Source organism: Lemur catta, chromosome 25, assembly GCF_020740605.2.
Source record: "Lemur catta isolate mLemCat1 chromosome 25, mLemCat1.pri, whole genome shotgun sequence".
NCBI lineage: Eukaryota > Metazoa > Chordata > Mammalia > Primates > Lemuridae > Lemur > Lemur catta.
Genome location: NC_059152.1, coordinates 89,158 through 107,626, shown reverse-complemented (window position 1 = coordinate 107,626; position 18,469 = coordinate 89,158). Strand labels below are relative to the sequence as shown.

Genomic DNA, 18,469 nt, shown 5'->3' with positions numbered 1-18,469 from the left:
TTAGTATCATGTTGGCCCTCTCTTTATCACGCTGTAACACACCATCTCTCAGGTTTCGCCGTGACAGCTTTCAGGCTCTCTTCAACGCCTCCAGGCTCCCTTCTCCAAACCCAAAAGGAAGAAGAAAACTACAAATCCCCATCTGCCCGCCCTGCAGTTCCTGGGAAGAGACGGTCCTCAAATTGTTCCTGCTTAGACCCCTGAAGCCTGGAGAAGGAGATGGGGACAGGGGTGCCAGCGGGCGAGGAAGGACGTCCAATGAGGGGGAGGAAATTTGGCCGAGGGGACAGACGGGAGAAGGGACATGGAGAGGAGGGGTCAGCGGAGATAAACCGCTGAGGAGGGTGAGAAGGAAGAGCAAAAAAACAGGGAGAAAGGAGTGAGGATCACAGGAGAAAAAGATAAAATGGAAGAGAAAAAGAAGGAAGGGTCAGAGTTAAAGGACGGGGAGACGGTGGCAAAGAGAACGCGGAAAGGCTGTCACTGGGAAGAAGGGAGGTTAAGGGGGTGTCACCTACAGGGCTTTACCCCAGCGGGTGAATGGGCTGCACGGGGAAGGGGGAACTGGAAACCGAGTAGGTGGTAACAAGGGGCTGTGGGCGAAGGCAGGAGCCTGAGGGGGATGCCTGAGCCAGGGAGCGACAGGCCCGCCAGGGACGTGGGGGTGGCGGTGGCTGGGGTGGGTCCCGCTACCTCACTGTGGCTGAGCCGGCCTGATCCTGGGCGCAGCCTCTGCCCCGGGTGCGGCGGTGGCCAGACCAGAGCCCACACCCAGGCTGAGCCTTGTCTGTAGGTTTCCTTCATAGAACTGCAAAGAAATGTCAAGCACATGAACACAGCTAGACAACAATCCAAGGCAAGATGAATGCCAGAAGATTTTGGCATCCTGGAAAAAACTCACCATGGACTTTAGTTATTCAGAATTAGCTACTTCTTCTGTAAGGCTATCAGGTAAAATAAAATAGTAGTGATAACAGTGGTAAAGTATACCTGCCAATCCACTTTCACAATAAGATACGTAAGAATAATAAATCAATATAGATTGAAAGGAGAATACAATGAGTAATTCCATGAAGAATCCTTGGAATTACATAAGCAGCATAATAACAGGTAGTTTTTCAAACTAACTTAGGAAGGGCCATTCTCCTCCTCTCTGAGAGAGAGAGACATAACAAACTTTAACTTACATAAACAGTTCCTGGAAATTGGGCTTCAACAAGTTAAATTATAATACATAAAAAAAGAAGTAATATGTACCTAGTTGCAACTTCAAAGTCAAGCTACACACAAAGAGGACTTACAGTTTGGGCTTATGTATATCTGTAGCAACAGGAAGAACTCCAGGAGAACTCAGAAATTTCAATGCCAAACATGTCACAAGAGGTCAGAGGTCACATTTTTCTAACTGGGGTTTGACCCTAAAGTAAGCAATACATGTAATTATTGGATGCCCTATTCTGAAACATTAACTTGAATGGGACTAGTCTACCAATCCGCTGTTAGTCTAATCATGCTAGTCACAATGTGATCACCTCTAAAAACACAAAGTCAAAGTTACTCAAGACAGAAAGGAAACATAGGTTGACTATTTTGATTGCTTTTTCCTAGTAGTCAATAAAAAATAAGTTAACCTCCCCAATCACACTGCCTAGCTAATAATGCCAGTAGAGACTAGTAAAAAAATCCATATCTGTTCCAAAAGCATGTCTTTAAACTATAAATATTACTTAAAATAATTATAAACTTCTAATGCCATGTTATAATTACCCAAATTAGATGTGCATAATTTGGATTAAAGAAAAGGAAGTGATATATGTAACTTGATTTTATTGGACATTAAACTATACATGGCATTTAGAGAACATGACAATGAGTTATGAATCATATTAGGAATCTGCATGATTGAAAGGCTTAAATTTCACTTGTTACTGATTCTTTGTTCTTTGATTCTTCACCCTTTACATCTTGATTGGAAATCTGTAAAACAAGGGCATCATGTGAAGCATAAAAACATTTTATAAATATTTAATAGAAATGTTAAGTAACTGAGTATTTCAAAGCTTTAATGACACCTATCCAAATTACATAAAAGTGATGAATTAGTGTTTACAGACATTTAAACTGAAAAGAGGACTATTATCATGCATATCTTCGTACATTTCCTTTTTTAATAATAAAATGACTCAATTGTTTCAATTTTATGATGACTAAACATTAGAAGACATCCTTCCATTTCTAGAAATGTAAAACATTTTTACTGAGAGGCCAAAATTCGTGCTTATTTAGTTCCCAAATGAAGTCATCTATAGAATTTATGTTATTAATTTATAAACATGAGCTGTAAATCAGAGGGACAGCTTCACTATTAATCAAAATATCAGACTTAATCCCAGATATGTATTTTGAGCTCATATTGATCTTTTTAGTAAAAACATTTTCCATAGCAAAATAATAAAACTTGTGAAAGAAGTTTCCCTTAGGTATATTTTTTTAAAGATTTGAATTACTGAATAAATCTCAGCAGTGATTCTGTAACTTACAGCACCTTTCCTACTTTCTCGGATACAGCACTAGCAGTTCTTTTAAAAAAGGAAAATTAAAAGAAAATGGTAAAAAGGACTCAGAACACTCTTTTCTGGGGAGATATCATGGACAGGTACTGCTATGAACTCTGAATGTTGGATATCATCATACTTAGGTGGAATAAACATCTAGAATGAACACAGATACATTCTCCTATTTTGTTATTGAGATAAGAAGATCATTAGTTCCAATTAGCTGGGCATGGTGGCACATGCCTGTAGTCCCAGGTACTCGGGAGGCTGAGGCAGTAGGATCACTTAAGCCCAGGAGTTTGAGGTTGCTGTGAGCTAGGCTGACACCACGGCACTCACTCTAGCCCAGGCAACACAGCGAGACTCTGTCTCAAAAAAAAAAAAGATTATTATTAGTTCCTAAGAGTTCAATCAATTATGAGGATCTGAGGCTTAACTGCTTTAAAAGGCCACAAATTCTACTCATGGAATTTCCTTTTAAAATTGCAACGTAAGTCTTACTACATTCAGGATCCTGTATTTGATGATGATGATATTGCTATGGATTTTGAGGTGTCCAGTGTTATATACAAACACGAAGAACATGCCTTGGGTTTGTTTCTGCTAAAAAGGGATTTTTTAAATTGCTTTTAGCTCTGCTTTTGAACTTCAGAAAATATCCAGTGCCTTTAGTAACAACTTTTTTTTTTTTTAAAGAAAAATCACAAGATTGTTGTCAGCTGGGAAGATGGTGAAGGTAACAGTTTTAAACTCGCCCCCGAACCTCCTAGACAGAGTTACTGGAAGAGAAGCAAACACAACAAAGCAAAAGGCCCTGGGACAACATATACAGTACCAAAAAAATTAAGCGATAAGGAGTCCTGTGAATCCCAAAATTTGAGCAGTCAGGACAAATCTGCAAGAGCTACAGTTGCAATCGGTACTTACAGCTACGGAGGACAAGGAGGGACACGGTGGGGAATCTAGGGGAGCTGAGCACAGGAAGACCAACCTTGCAGCTGCAATGGACAGGGTGAGACACCCTCACGTGAGACGATTCACAGTAACGCACGGATCCACGGTAAAGTCCTCAGGAGCTGGAGCACAACAGTCCTCTGGACACCCAAAATTAGGCAAAGCTCCCTTCCAGGACAAAGCTCCACATTATAGAGAAATGTGAGGAATTAAAGTATCAAATACTACTGGAGTCAGTTAAAAAGACCTTTAGTATAAGAAAGGGTGGTTCAAGGAAAAATGGGGGAAAGAGAGAGAAAAACCTAGGAAATCTCAAGAAATATGAGGCCATATTTTTAGCACTTCATAAAACTCGCATAAGAAGAGCATTAGAGCCATAAATCTAGTAAAAGGATTCAGACCCACTTCTCCCTGCTACAAGTTTGGGAAAACAGATTTTCACACCAGAATGACAACAGGAAGGACTGCGGCTCACAGGACAGAGTGACACCCTTACGATGAAGGCATGTCAGAAAGATATGCCTGCAAAACAGAGGAAAACCAGGATCCACTGTTTCAAGAAATGAGAAAAGACATTAAGAAAATGACATAATAGGAATGCTGTAAATCAGAATTAGAAAAACTCAGGAAGGAGTTAAACATTTGAAGTAAGTGGAAAAGAAATCACTTCAGAAGTGAAGTCTAAACTAGAAGCTACACAAGAGTGATTATAACAGCAGATAATATCAGATAAACAGAAGTTGCAAAGAATGAAAAAATTAAAAATCACAAAGAAAAAAGATGAAAAGAATTCAACTGAAAATTACAAACACAGAAGACAGGAAAAGAAGACTGAACACACGAAGACAGGCCTCAAATAATAAAAACTATATATATAATAGTAATATAATCATAACTATATATAATATAATTTTAAGTTTCTTATCCTCAGATAGCTGTGTATATAGTGTTGCATAAAATATTGACTAATTATATGATATTCTAAAATTTTATTGTTCATGATATCCACAATTCTCACCATGTCAGAGAGGAGGTAAGATTTTAGATAGAAGAGATACATAAAACCCAGTAGCCATAAATTTCAATGGAAAATATCAGTATGAATTAATGAGGTGTCTTTATCTTTTAAAAGTATATTGATTTCCTAACTCTGTCCATTCCAAGGCCTAGAGAGACAACACAGTAGCAACACGGAGTGGCCAGAAAGTATTCTTGAAATACAATTTCAAGCTAAAAGAAACCGGAGCCCCTGGAAGAAACCAGTGGTTGAGGATGTGTACAAAATGGGCCTTAAACCTTGTCACCCGAGAAAGCAGGAATGAACTTTGGGATCCAACACAGAGGCTCCCGCTGGTCAAAGATGGGAAAAACCTCAGCATCAGAAAGGGTTTTGTCAAAAACGGACTCAAGTATCAAGTGTATTTAAGTCCATGGATTGCAAATGCCAACTAAAAGAAAAAACCTAGCTGGTTACCACTGGAGGATGCTATTTTGAAAACTGGTAAATACATAAAGAGAAGGAATTAAACACTTCTACTTTTCCCATGTGAACCATACCACAGCATAACCAAATAGCAGATAATGGGAAGCCTATGTCCTTACAGAGGCATTCCAGTTAGCCAAGGAAAGAAAATTAGATTACCACCATTTTGCAATTCTTAATGAATTACTGGATCTAGCATCAATAGCTACATATATCACAAAACGAGACAACTAACACACGTGCCTCCTGAAAACACAACTTTCCACAGCCTGTGCAACAGCCTCGACCCACCCACAGCCTCTGGACCAACCATCAATTTCCAGGAAATACAGAGGACTGAGCAGCAGGTCAAACTGGACCACAGTGCTGCGATCCTTGAAAGCCAGACTACGAGAAACCAAATGACCCAGTTTCCCCAATCAATAAATCCCAAATGAAAGCCACAACAAAAAAGATGGATGAGAAATCCATGAATCAAAAGAACAGAAACAAGCAGAATGAAGCCATTATATCAAAGTAAACAATAATGTTTAGGACGCAGGATGCAGGACTGCCTAAGAGGGAGTCACACCAAATCGCATAACTTTGAATGCATGACTCAAACTATGTAGCTTTCAATTTTTTTTATAAGGGAGTCACCAGTCAAAGAGTGAAACTTAATGACTACATATGCAATCCTAACAATAATTCTTCTGCAGCCTTCTGTAACTTCAGCCATTTCTAAAGTTTAAAAGACACCTCTATGTTCAGACTTACCTGTAAATAAGCAGAACAACTTGACTTAAAATGAATCCAAGGCTTGACAGTGCAGAATAGGAATATCAGGCTTTACAGCAAAAGATCAGACTTCCTGTCCTTGTCCCATGCCACTTCCTAACTGACCTCAGGCAAGCGCAACAGGCAAGAAAGTTGACATTAGCCAGGAAGCAAAGGCACTGGGTCAGGCAGTTCTGTGCACAGACCCCCCTGGAGCCAACTGTCCAGCAGGGAAATAGTTACGACTGTGACTGATGTTGGGAAAAAAGCACAGAGCGCTCGGACATGAGCCACTGCGATGGGAGGAAACACCACACAGCTCTCAGAGGGGACGAGGCAGAGGACACACGGGGAACCAACCCCTCATGAGCACTTAACCTCGGATTTTCTTCCTTTCTTTTCGTCCATCTTTAGATGACACTAATAAAACTAAGACTATTTACTAGGTAAAATAAATTTATTGACATTTAATTTAGGAACTGTGGACCTCACAACATGAAGGAAAATAAGCCTTGGCATCATTTAAGGCTATACCGATGAAGCAAGGAGAGAAAGGAACACTTACCGACAAGCCGCGATACAAAAGGAGAAGGTGTATGCAATGCTGTTTAACAACCTTCGCATCTTTTGTCACAGTTTAACTTGTGCACACACGTACACACATAAGTGTTGCGATAATCCAACAGATGTCTGCACCCGGCATTGTGGGGTTAATTCTCTGCGGCTCACACAGCAGGTGGTCACAATCTAACAGCAACATTCACTAGGAGAGTCTGACAGCTTCTTAGGGAACATCCCTAGAGCTTCTAGAAAGATGCTACATGTGAGCTCTAGAAAGATGCTACACGTGAGAAAAAGGAATAGTCTGAAAAACTGAAATGTTTCAGTCAAGCTTACATGATTTTAATTTTTAAAAACAAATCCAAAGAACAGTATTTTATTTCAGCAGTCTTCTTTGAGCAATTTGATATACAAAAACTGTTTTGTTAAAAGTCTCAACCGTAAGAAAATACTACTTTTTATTCTTTGAGATTTTTTTAAATGTTTTTATCAACATCACCTCTCTGTAATTTGTATTTAGCTACCACACCTCAAATTATTTGCTTTAATTAAAACTATAATAATTAAAACAATGTACTATTTATTTTATTCTTATTTTTCATACAGTATTCTTTTGTTCCTTCCGCTAACCTACAGTAGCTAAGAGTTGAACATGGTCAGCATTAAAGTATTCTGAGGGTGAGTGTAGAGTCAGAGCCACACAGAGCCCGAACCCTTTCTCCATCTTCTGTTCCTTCCCTTGCAGGTAATTTTATGATCTTCTTCACCACAATACAGGGAAGGGACAAAAATATATGGAATTCAATTTTATTACTTATTAACAAAAGCCAACAAAAAGCCTTTAAGTGAGCTTTTGTAAATTATCTGTTTTCCATTTTTACACATAGCATTTAGAGAATATGGAGAAATAGATATAAAGAAATTTTATCTAAGTTAACAACAACAAAAAAAAAACAACCTCCAAACATTTAAAAAGATAAATTTGTCTTTTTTTTTTTTTTTTTTTTTGAGACAGAGTCTCACTCTGCTGCCTGGGCTAGAGTGCCGTGGCATCAGCCTAGCTCACAGCAACCTCAAACTCCTGGGCTCAAGCAATCCTCCTGCCTCAGCCTCCTGAGTAGCTGGGACTATAGGCATGCGCCACCATGCCCGGCTAACTTTTTCTATATATATTTTTAGCTGTCCATATAATTTCTTTCTATTTTTAGTAGAGACAGGTCTCACACTTGCTCAGGCTGGTCTCGAACTCCTGAGTTCAAACAATCTGCCCACCTCGGCCTCCCAGAGTGCTAGGATAAATTTGGCTTTATTCGTTTAAAAATACCCAGAGAAACAAAATAAAACCAAGTTCTTATTTTAAGTCATCCTTATAATTAGTATATAACAAGTAAATAGAAGAGTCATGAATTAGTTTGATTTTTCTTTTGTATCCTGAATCTTTGTCTACCAATATAAATAGCATTAGAAACTGGGGTGGGGAGGAACTTTCTTTTTAAAAACTGAGTGGTTTGGCCGGGCGCAGTGGCTCATGCCTGTAATCCCAGCACTCTGGGAGGCTGAGGTGGGTGGATTGTTTGAGCTCAGGAGTTCGAGACCAGCCTGAGCAAGAGCGAGACCCGTCTCTACTAAAATAGAAAGAAATCATATGGACAGCTAAAAATATATATAGAAAAATTAGCTGGGCATGGTGGTGCATGCCTGTAGTCCCAACTACTCGGGAGGCTGAGGCAGGAGGATTGCTTAAGCCCAGGAGTTTGAGGTTGCTGTGACCTAGGCTGATGCCACGGCACTCACTCTAGCCCGGGCAGCAGAGTGAGATTCTGTCTCAAAAAAAAACAAACAAAAAAACCAAAAACAACAACAACAACAAAAAACTGAGTTGTTTATTTAATAATTTCTAAAATATAGAATGAAATTGTTAAAAATTCTGTCAGTGGGCTATGACCTAATACAATTTTGCTTTGTTTTGTTTTGAGGGTCTTTGAGGGGCTCTGTGGCCCCAGTTAGAGTACAGTGCCATCATCATAGCTCACTGCAGCCTCCAACTCCTGGGCTAAGGTGATATCCTCCTGCCTCAGCCTCCCAAAGTGCTAGTATTACAAGCATGAGCACACAGCCAAGATGTTATTTACTTACTGCACATACCATGCTTGTCCTGTATTACAATGAGTAATGAACAGTATACTATTTTTAGACAGCTTCACTACATAAAAGCAAATGATTAACTAAAAGCCATTTTAATAGAAGACCTAAATAAAGTTACCAAGAGTTAAAAATTCTGATAATTGCAAAACTATTATAAATAGTACATACTGATATTTTACTTATGTAATATTTATTTTATAAACACAAGTTGCTTGTGTATGTTTTTGTATTTGTTTTTCTAAGAACTATATATTCCTGCAAGAAAAGTGACTTCAGTCCTTTGTAATATATGTTGATTAGCATAATAAAGTATTTTTGGACTTTTCACCAAGGTCTCACATGAAATTTTACAGGGATTTTTTTGTTTGTTTGTTTAAATTTACTTACTTTGTAATACAGTCAATGTTGGCAATTTGCTTCTGGTTCCGTATAATCTCAATGGCTGCCCAAAGATGCTGGATAGCTTTTGTATCCGCCTGTCATCTTTTTGTTAAACGTGCCATGACCTGCTTACTTCTTCAGCTGTAGTAATACATAAAAACATAAGGGAAAAAAAGATTACAAATTGAATTATTATCAACACAAGTGAGTACCATCATCAGTGCCTCTTGACTACTGATCATACCAAGGTAGCAGGTAGCACTGCCAACTTTCTGCCTCATTCCCTACCATCCACCTCACCACCTTCTTCATACAAGTTACCATTTGCTTCGTTACTTCATAAAAAGTGACAGTCTAAAAATGAAAGGGTTAAGGTTTTCCCAAGGAGGACAAATGGCTACCTTATGCCAACATGTTTTTTTAAATAAATTTAAGTTTTATTCTAATGCACAGAAATATTACAAGACAAAATTTCATTTATCAATAATGCATTGTTTGTAATTTGATCAATATAAAATGGAATTTAAATGCCCTAATTGTTTGTACTTTGCTGTATTATAATCATGGCTTAAAAAGCCCAATTCTGTATGTATATATTGATAAATGAAAGCATTTCAATAAAATAAAACCATGAACAGAAAATGCAAAAAGTATTAATAGTTACTTCTGGGGTAACATGGGAAAAGCTGCCAAACAGGATACCAGAGGGCCACAAATTATTAGGAACAATCATATTCTTGAATAGATGTTAGTTTCAGGGGTATTTATTACATTATTAAGAAACAACATTGCTATTTTATTCAAATTTCAGTATTCTGGATTAACAGAAGAAAATAGCCACCCGACCTCCAGATGATTTTCCACCTGTGCCTGGCAAGACTGGGGAAAACCCTGGGGCTACTACACTCGGGTGTCTGATGACTGAGGGTTTTACAGAAGAGGCCTCTCCTGACTCAGCTTGGAGGGACTCGTCTGTCAGGAACAGCGTGAGCCTAGGAAACCTTCACTATGAACTTGTGTTAGATCATGAGTCCCAGCATTTGGCAACAACTGAAACATATCTCTAAATCTTACAGATTATAGTACTAAGTTTAAAATCTAGGCCTTAAAAATACAGTAAACGTTAAAGCTTCTGGGATTCCTAAAATCTCTTTGCCTGGACCTTTTCTGTCCCCTAAGGGAAGAGAATGAGCGAGGGAAGCTCATTCTCGGCACTTCACTGTGTTCCGTGATTGCAACTGAGCCCTGTGAATCTCCTCTTTCTCCACCTCCACACTTCCTTTCACAGCCCCCTCAGTCCTCCCTTTCCTTGACAAACCCAAGTAAACCCCACAGTTGCCATCAAAGCTTATTCTGCGAAGATCCACTTCCAGTTAGTCTCGGGTCAGTGAGGCGCCTAGAATGAGATGGTTTTCAGAATTACACTACCGACAGAATACATTTTGAACATGTTTTAAAAGGTATTCTTGAATATCCTACTTCTTCACACTATTACTTATAATAGTTCCAGACTTTGCTCCAAGAAAATAAATAAAAAATGATGCCAGTATTCAAATTTAAAGAAAACTTAAGGAAAATCAGTTGGTTCTGTACAAACTTAGATGTAAAACAAAAAGATAATAAAAATTACAATTAAGGAACACTTCTGTTTTAGAGTAATCACTTTAAGAGGAAAGAAACTTCAAGATGAAAAAAGACAGAAACTTCTCAGTTTAAGTGCACTCACAGAGGAGTGCCAACTTTCAGGATCTGATAAGTCGGACAGTAGGAATTCAGTGGTAAGAACATATGTTAGAAAGTGACATCTAATGGTGAACTGTAATAATACAACTTAACCCTGTGAGATTATACAAAGACTCAAACAAAACAACAAAATTTCAGTCATTCCTACACACTTAAAAAAAAAAAAATACATAGTTGCCCACTTTGTGTAAGGCACTGTGCTAAACATAATGAAGTATTGAAAAATGTATAAATAATGGCCAGGCATGGTGGCTCATGACTGTAAACCTAGCACTTTGGGAGGCCAAGGCAGGAAGATTGCTTGAGGCCAGCAGTTCAAGACCAGCCCGAGCAAAAGCAAGACCTCATCTCTATAAAAATTAGGAAAAAAAAAATTAGTCAGGCATGGTGGCACATGCTTGTAGTTCCAGGTACTCAGGAGGCTGAGGCAGGAGGATCACTTGAGCCCAGAAATTTGAGGTTGCTTTGAGTTGTGATGACACCACTGCACTTTAGAATAGGCAACTGAGTGAGATCCTGTCTCCAAAAAAAAAAAAAAAGTAAAAATACTGATGCTTGCCAAAAAATAACCTAAAACCAGTAGAGAAAATTTGGCATGTGCATGAAACTATGAATTGTACAGTGATATATGACATATAAATTGTCCACAATATGACAATTTGGATGGCGAGACATTACTTCTAGCTTCAGTAAAAATTAAGCAGAAAGAAAGATATCTTCTGCAAAATGGTAAATATATGGAAAAATATAAGAGCCAATCTTGTCCTTTCTTAATTTCTTTAAAAGATAATTGGCTGCTTAAAGCAAAAATAAAAATAATTGGTAGGTGTCATTAGGTTTATAATACATGTAGAAGTAAAATACATGAGAACCACAGCAAACAGATGGGAAAGGAGGAATAAACAGAATTATACTATTGCAAATGTCTTACAGTTTTTGTGAAGTGGTATTATGTTACAATGTTATATATTATATATTGTAAATGAATTATATTAATTCATGGGAGACTATGGTACATTAAGCATGCATATTGTAATTTCTAGAACACTAAGGAATAATACAAACAGGTATGGCTAATATATAATGAAACTTATAAGTTTTTTCAAAATACACATGTATAAAATTATACATAATTTATTCAGAACTATCAAATATGAAGCAGCAAAGCTAACATTTCTAAATAATATTAAAATAGGAAACACAACTATTTATAGAATATAACAAGCAGAAGAACACAGTGGGAACCAATGGCAAAAACTCTAAAAGTGATGTCACATATTCCTAGAAATGATTAAAATCGAGATTAAAGAATGATGCAATGCTACACACCTCAGGAAAAGAGATGTAATGTTAAAATCAAAGATTTGTGAGCTCTGCCTGAATCAAGACACACAAAGTAGATACACCTTGCAATACAATACAGGTACGCTGTGGGGAGAGTCTAGAAGCCCAAGTAGGGAAGTAAAAGCGACAGGGCCAGGAGGTGGCGGAGAAGAGCGACCTTTTCACTGCTGCCTTCGCGGGAGCGAGCGGCGTGGAAGGTTCTGCAGGGCGGGGAGTCGGCATCTCAGCTCCGGGGGCTGCAGAAACTTCAAGGCCGCGGTTTTGTTCCTGGCCGCCTGCGGCCCGTGGCGGGGACAGGAGACGCCGGCGCGGCTGCAGGCGGCCCTGGCCCAGCGGCGCCCAGAGCTGCAGCCCAAGAAGCGTTTCGCTTCCAAGAACCGGAGTCGGGATGGCGCTTCCGCCACCTAAGTGGATGCGGCTCCCGGTGCCCCGGCGGCCAGCAGCGTCCTGGCCCCTCCGCGGCCCTGGGAGGAGGAGAGAGGCTTTGGCTCCAGCTGGGTCTGCGGCTTCTCCCACCTGGAGTCCCGAGTCTCGCAGAAGGAGGCCGATGAGCCGCGCCGCGCGAGCCCTTTTGGCCGAACTGAGTAACACGCGGGTCGAGCCCCGTGGTGACCCCAGCGCCCTGCGGCCGCCCGAGGCCCGCGGCTGCCAGCTGCTCTGTGGCCCTAGGTCCGCCCCCATGTCCCTGCAGGACCGCAGCGACTGCGTGCTGGCCGCGGCCGGCGACAGCCCCGCATCACGGCACAGGAGACTCCCGCGTCTTCCCGCAGGCGGTCAGCGGGGCCAACGCGGAGAGCCACAGTGGGACCCAGGCCGCCCCTTCCACCTGGACCTCCCCGGGGGTGCACAGAGACCCCGAGGCTCTGGTTTAGACAGGAGCAAAAATAACTGGAACGACGCTGACGATTTCAACTGGCTGGCCCGGGATGTGGCTTCCTCACACCAGAGTATCCTTCCTGAAGACGAGCGAGGATCCGGTGAGACTAAGCAGTTGCCACTCTATTCTTCGCTCCTACCACACACTTTCCACGTGGACCTGGCTCCAGCGAATGGGGGCCCTAAGTTTACCTACTGGTATCACACTGTACATGTATTCCGTATTTTAAAGCTTGAGATTGTCACAGGCTCCTACTTGTAGTTTACATTAAATTCCTGACAAGTAATAAAAAAAAAAAAAAAGCCCAAGTAGAGCATTACAAAGAACACAAGGGAAAGACAAATCCAAGTGAGGTGAATACCATGAAGTTTGGGGCATACTATAAAAGTATCTAAAACAGCTAGGCCGGCACGGTGGCTCACACCTGTAATCCTAGCACTCTGGGAGGCCAAGGTGGGTGGATCGCTCGAGGTCAGGAGTTCGAGACCAGCCTGAGCAAGAGCGAGACCCCGTCTCTACTAAAAATAGAAAGAAATTATCTGGCCAACAAAAATATATATGGAAAAAATTAGCCGGGCATGGTGGCACATGCCTGTAGTCCCAGCTACTCACGGGAGGCTGAGGCAGGAGGATCGCTTAAGCCCAGGAGTTTGAGGTTGCTGTGAGCTAGGCTGACGCCATGGCACTCACTCTAGCCCGGGCAACAAAATGACACTCTGTCTCAAAAAAAAAAAAAAAAATCTCCAGACAATATGTATTCATTAACTTTCCAGTGCAAAGTCTGGCAGACATCATCTTACCAAATGATAAAAGTAAATTTCATCAGCAATGGGACAAATCAACATCATGTGCCTTCTGATAGGATGCATTGAGAAGAATACAGCATCACTTCTGTGGTATTCCTGCCAAAAATGCATGTCCTGAGTACATTGGTGGTATAATGGTGAGCACAGCTGCCTTTCAAAATGCATGTCCTAAATCCAGTCATGAGGAAACATCAGGCAAACACAAACTGGTGGACATTCTGCAAAGTAATTGGCCTGTCCTCTCCAAAATATCAAGGTCATGAAAGGAAGGAGAGACTCGGAACTGTTCCAGATAGAAGGAAACTAATGAGACATGACAGTTAAATGCAACATGTGATCCTATATTGGATCCTGGATCTATAGAAGACTTTATTGGAGAAAATCAGTAAAATTTGAATGAGGTTTGTGGATTAGAATGTGCTATTGTATTAATTTCCTGATTTTGATGGGCATAATGTGATTCATGTAGAAAAGTGTCTCTATTTTTTAGGAAACAGACACTGAAGTATTGAGGGGTCCTGTGACATCATGTCTGTGACTTACTGTCAAATGGTTCCAAAAAAAATGACTTGTGTCTACACAAAGAGAAAGAGAGTGATAAGGCAGATATGGTAAATTTCTAACAACTGGGAAATCAGGCTGAGGGAACACAGGATATCTTTGTACTGTTCTTGAAACTGTTTTGAAGAGTTTAATTATTTCCACTTTAACAGTTTTGAAATATTTTTAATAACCCTATTGTAACATCCCCTTCAGCAATTTAATTCAAAATCAGTATAAAATAAGAGCATGAAGCTAATAAGAAATAAGTCATGCACAAAGAAGAGAATTTATAAAGATAAATAGATAAGAGTTACTAAATATATTAAGACCTATAAATCTTGGATGCTATTTTTTAATTGCATATTAAATTTTACTGTTAAAGAGTCATGGGGGGCCAGAAAAGTCCTAAGAGGTCTTTTCTTCGTATATTTTTATATTAGGATCAAGAATAAAGTACAGTGATCCCAAGAGGATTATGTATCAGAGAGTTCTTCTGGAGTTAACTCATATAAGGTTTTTATTTTATTTCATCATAAAACAAGTCAAGCAAAAAGAAGCCTAGCTCTCTTTTTCTGCTGTGACAATGGGTCTGGTTGTCATCTGTGGAGTATGTATCACACTCTGTAAACCTGTATCTTGCTCTTGCCCTATAATCCTATCTTTCTCTCCTCAATGAACCTCATTTCCATGCTTCCCTTACAAAAAAAAAAAAAAGCCTAGAGAAAACATCACCAGGACTTAATTTTGGACGGGGAATGAGGGAGAGGCAAGTCTCAAGGACAAAGCTTCCATTTCCGACTTACACGGGGTACTGAAGTAAGGACTGTGGGATGAAGACTAAGTTGGCAGAAGGCAGTAGTGTGTGCGTGTGTGTGCTGAGTTCAGTTTGGGGCAGACCAAGTTCAGATGCCTTTTAGAAATCCAAGGGAAGATGCCAAGCAGCTATGTGGAGATATAGCTGGGGAGTTCTGGAGAGCACATGCCGAAGATCTGTGAGACACCCAAGAATAGCAACCAAAACCATAAATGCAGATTTGACTTCCCCAGGACAGAATATGGCAGAAAGAGAACTAGGCCCCAAGAACTAAGAGCAAATCCAGGAGAGCTATCCTATAGAAATCCAGTGAAGATAGGGTTTCAAAAAGTGCAGAGTATCACTGAAAAGTCAAAAAGCAAAAGGAACTGAAAAGTCCACTAGATTTAGCAAACTGTTGGTCACTGATGACTTTAGCAAGAGCAATATTATTTTGTTGAAATAATATTGTTCCAAATCAGATCAGGGTGGGTTAAGGAGTGAGTGACAGGTGGTGAAACTGAAACAGAAATAGAGCTCTTCCCAGAAGACAGACTGAACAAAGGGAGGAGGCAGATGGGAAAGGACCTGGAAACAGATGAGAAGGCACAGGAAGGTCTATGGTTATGCAAATTTTATCCTCATTTTAATTCAAATACGTACATATGATTTTTCAAAAATCAAACAATCCCAAACCCTGTACCCCTATTGCTGCTACCCTATGGTAATCCCTGCCCTCTATTTTAGTTTTGTTTTTTGGTACTTATCTCTGTATTTATGAGCCCCACCCTTACCTACTGACATCCTATCTCAAGTCAATTAATCTCTTCCACATACACCCACCCCCAACACAAATGCACATACACTATCCTTCCTCTTATCTTCTCAATAAAGTCATACCCCACTTTCTAGTTAAACCAGCATTCACTGTATGTATGTATGTTTTATTTATTTATTTATTTGTTTATTTAACAGAGTCTCGCTTTTTTGCCCGGGCTACAGTGAGTGTCCTGGCATCAGCCTAGGTCACAGCAACCTCAAACTCCTGGGCTTAAGCGATCCTACTGCCTCAGCCTCCCAAGTAGCTGGGACTACAGGCATGTGCCACCATGCCCGGCTAATTTTTTCTATATATATTTTTAGTTGTCCAGATAATTTCTTTCTATTTTTAGTAGAGACGGCGTCTCGCTCTTGCTCAGGCCGGTCTCAAACTCCTAACCTTGAGTGATCCACCTGTCTCGGCCTCCCAGAGGGCTGGGATTACAGGTGTGAGCCACCGCGCCTGGCCCAGCATTCACTGTTTTAATTACCAGGACAACGTGCTGACACTCACAACTGTTCTGAACTCTTATCGCATCTCCAGTGCCCCAAGACCCAGTCAAGACATTTTCCCAGACACAGAGCAGGGCAACTGTGGGCTCATCTCCTCTATTTACTTCCTCTTGGGACTGCAGTCTTATACTGCCTATTGCCCAGTACTGGAAAACAACAGTCTCGTGTATTTTACCCAGTTTCATCATGGATGCTGGGAATGTAAGTCCATTAGTAGTTGCTCTGCCATGGCCAGAAGTCCAAGTCTAGACTGTCTCCTAGTACCCCTGTTTGTAGAAGGGCATCACCCACTTTCAAGACAGTCTAAATGAGAACTGTTCTCATTTGCCCTTTTCAGAAAACACACCTCAAGGCTTTTGCAGTATAGAAAAGGGGAGTGAGGTGGCTGCAGGTGCTGGGGAAGGACTCTGCACACGTAACTACCACAGACTGGGAACAATCACCCTATTCTCAGCCCCCTTCACTTCCCCACCCCCAGAGGGACCTGGTGCCTCTAATTCTTGAGATTTCTGTGGTTTTGAGGCTCAGACTGGCATATTCCTTGACCTTCTCTCTCAGGCACTTACCTTTCCTGCTAAATCAAAAGACACTTCCACCACTTTCTTTCCAGTTTCCAAAATGTCATCTTTTCTACACTCTAGTCTCTCATTCTTTTTGTCTCTCTATATGGATTCACACACACACACACACACCAACACTCATTTCAATAGGGTTTCAGGAAAGAATGCACATTCAGTTAATCATGTTTCAACAAAGGATTCATTTCAAATACTAAAGGCTTCAAAATGCTTGAGATCCTATAAAAAGATTCAGGTGAGAGGATGAGGTTGACTATATAAGAGAGAAAAGACATAAACTTTTTTTAAAACCAGAAGATCAAATTCAAGCCAGAGAAAACATAGTTTTTAATAACAAAAAAGTATATCACATGTAAATTAATAACTTTGGCCATATTTGAAAAGATTTATTAATATTTATAAATCTAAAGAATCCTGGCCGGGCGCGGTGGCTCACGCCTGTAATCCTAGCACTCTGGGATGCCGAGGCAGGTGGATTGCTCGAGGTCAGGAGTTCAAGACCAGCCTCAGCAAGAGCGAGACCCCGTCTCTACTAAAAATAGAAAGAAATTATCTGGCCAACTAAAAAATATATATAGAAAAAAAATTAGACGGGCATGGTGGCGCATGCCTGTAGTCCCAGCTACTTGGGAGGCTGAGGCAGGAGGATCGCTTAAGCCTAGGAGTCTGAGGTTGCTGTGAGCTAGGCTGACGCCACGGCACTCACTCTAGCCCGGGCAACGCAGCGAGACTCTGTCTCAAAAAAAAAAAAAAAAAGAATCCTAAGGAAAATAATTATCTTCTCCTAAATAGAAATTCAGGAATATGCCATAAAATTATTGAAATCAATATAAAAGAATAGTGAAAAGAAAGTATTCAATTTTCTCCTGCTTAATCATAAAAAGTGGGGAACTATAAAGGGCTTCTCTGTTAGCCTCAAGTATTTGATGCATAAAAATGTCCTATGTACCTATACAACCTGCACTGTACCTGCCAGAGCACAGCACAGTTCCCATAAGAGTTAGTTTGTTTTGACACTTTCTTTACATTCTGTGGGACAGAGACCCTACACCATTCTGCATGGGATCCATAGCTTAACATGGAAAAGTCTGAGTTTAATAATTCCAAAACACTGTACAACACTGTATCCTGGGGAAGCAAATAAATCTATATAAACAGAAATTTTGGGTGCAGATTGCATAATTCAAGTTTTTGCTTTCTTTCTTTTTTTTTTTGAAACAGAGTCTCACTCTGTGGCCTGGGCCAGTGTACAGTGGTGTCATCACAGCCCACTGCAACCTCAGACTACTGGGCTCCAGCGATTCTCCTGCCTCAGCCTCCTGAGTCGCTGGGACTACAGGCGTGCACCACTACACCTGGCTAATTTTTCTATTTTTTGTAGAGACAGCATCTCGCTCTTTCTCAGGATGGTCTTGAACTCCTGGCCTCAAACAATTCTCCCACCTCAGCCTCCCAGAGTGCAAAGATTACAGGTTTGAGCCAAATTTTTGCATTCTAAACATGTCAAAAATACTATCACATACAAAAATGACCTAAAGCACAGTTTTGCTGTCTACACATTTCTCCATAAAAATGGAAGTCTGCAAAAAATCATAAATTATGGAAGAGATTTGAGTTG

General features: G+C 40.4%; 1 long non-coding RNA gene across 2 annotated transcripts; it reads left to right on the top strand.

Moving 5' to 3' along the window:
• The first annotated feature begins 238 nt into the window (after positions 1 to 238).
• LOC123627424 lies at positions 239 to 9,719 on the top strand. 2 transcript variants are annotated; one of them, XR_006731283.1, is made up of 3 exons: positions 239 to 951; positions 6,946 to 7,054; positions 9,647 to 9,719. It is a non-coding gene; the product is annotated as an uncharacterized LOC123627424 (long non-coding RNA). The 2 variants fall into 2 exon arrangements; XR_006731282.1 differs by lacking the exon at positions 6,946 to 7,054.
• Positions 9,720 to 18,469: the final 8,750 nt, after the last annotated feature.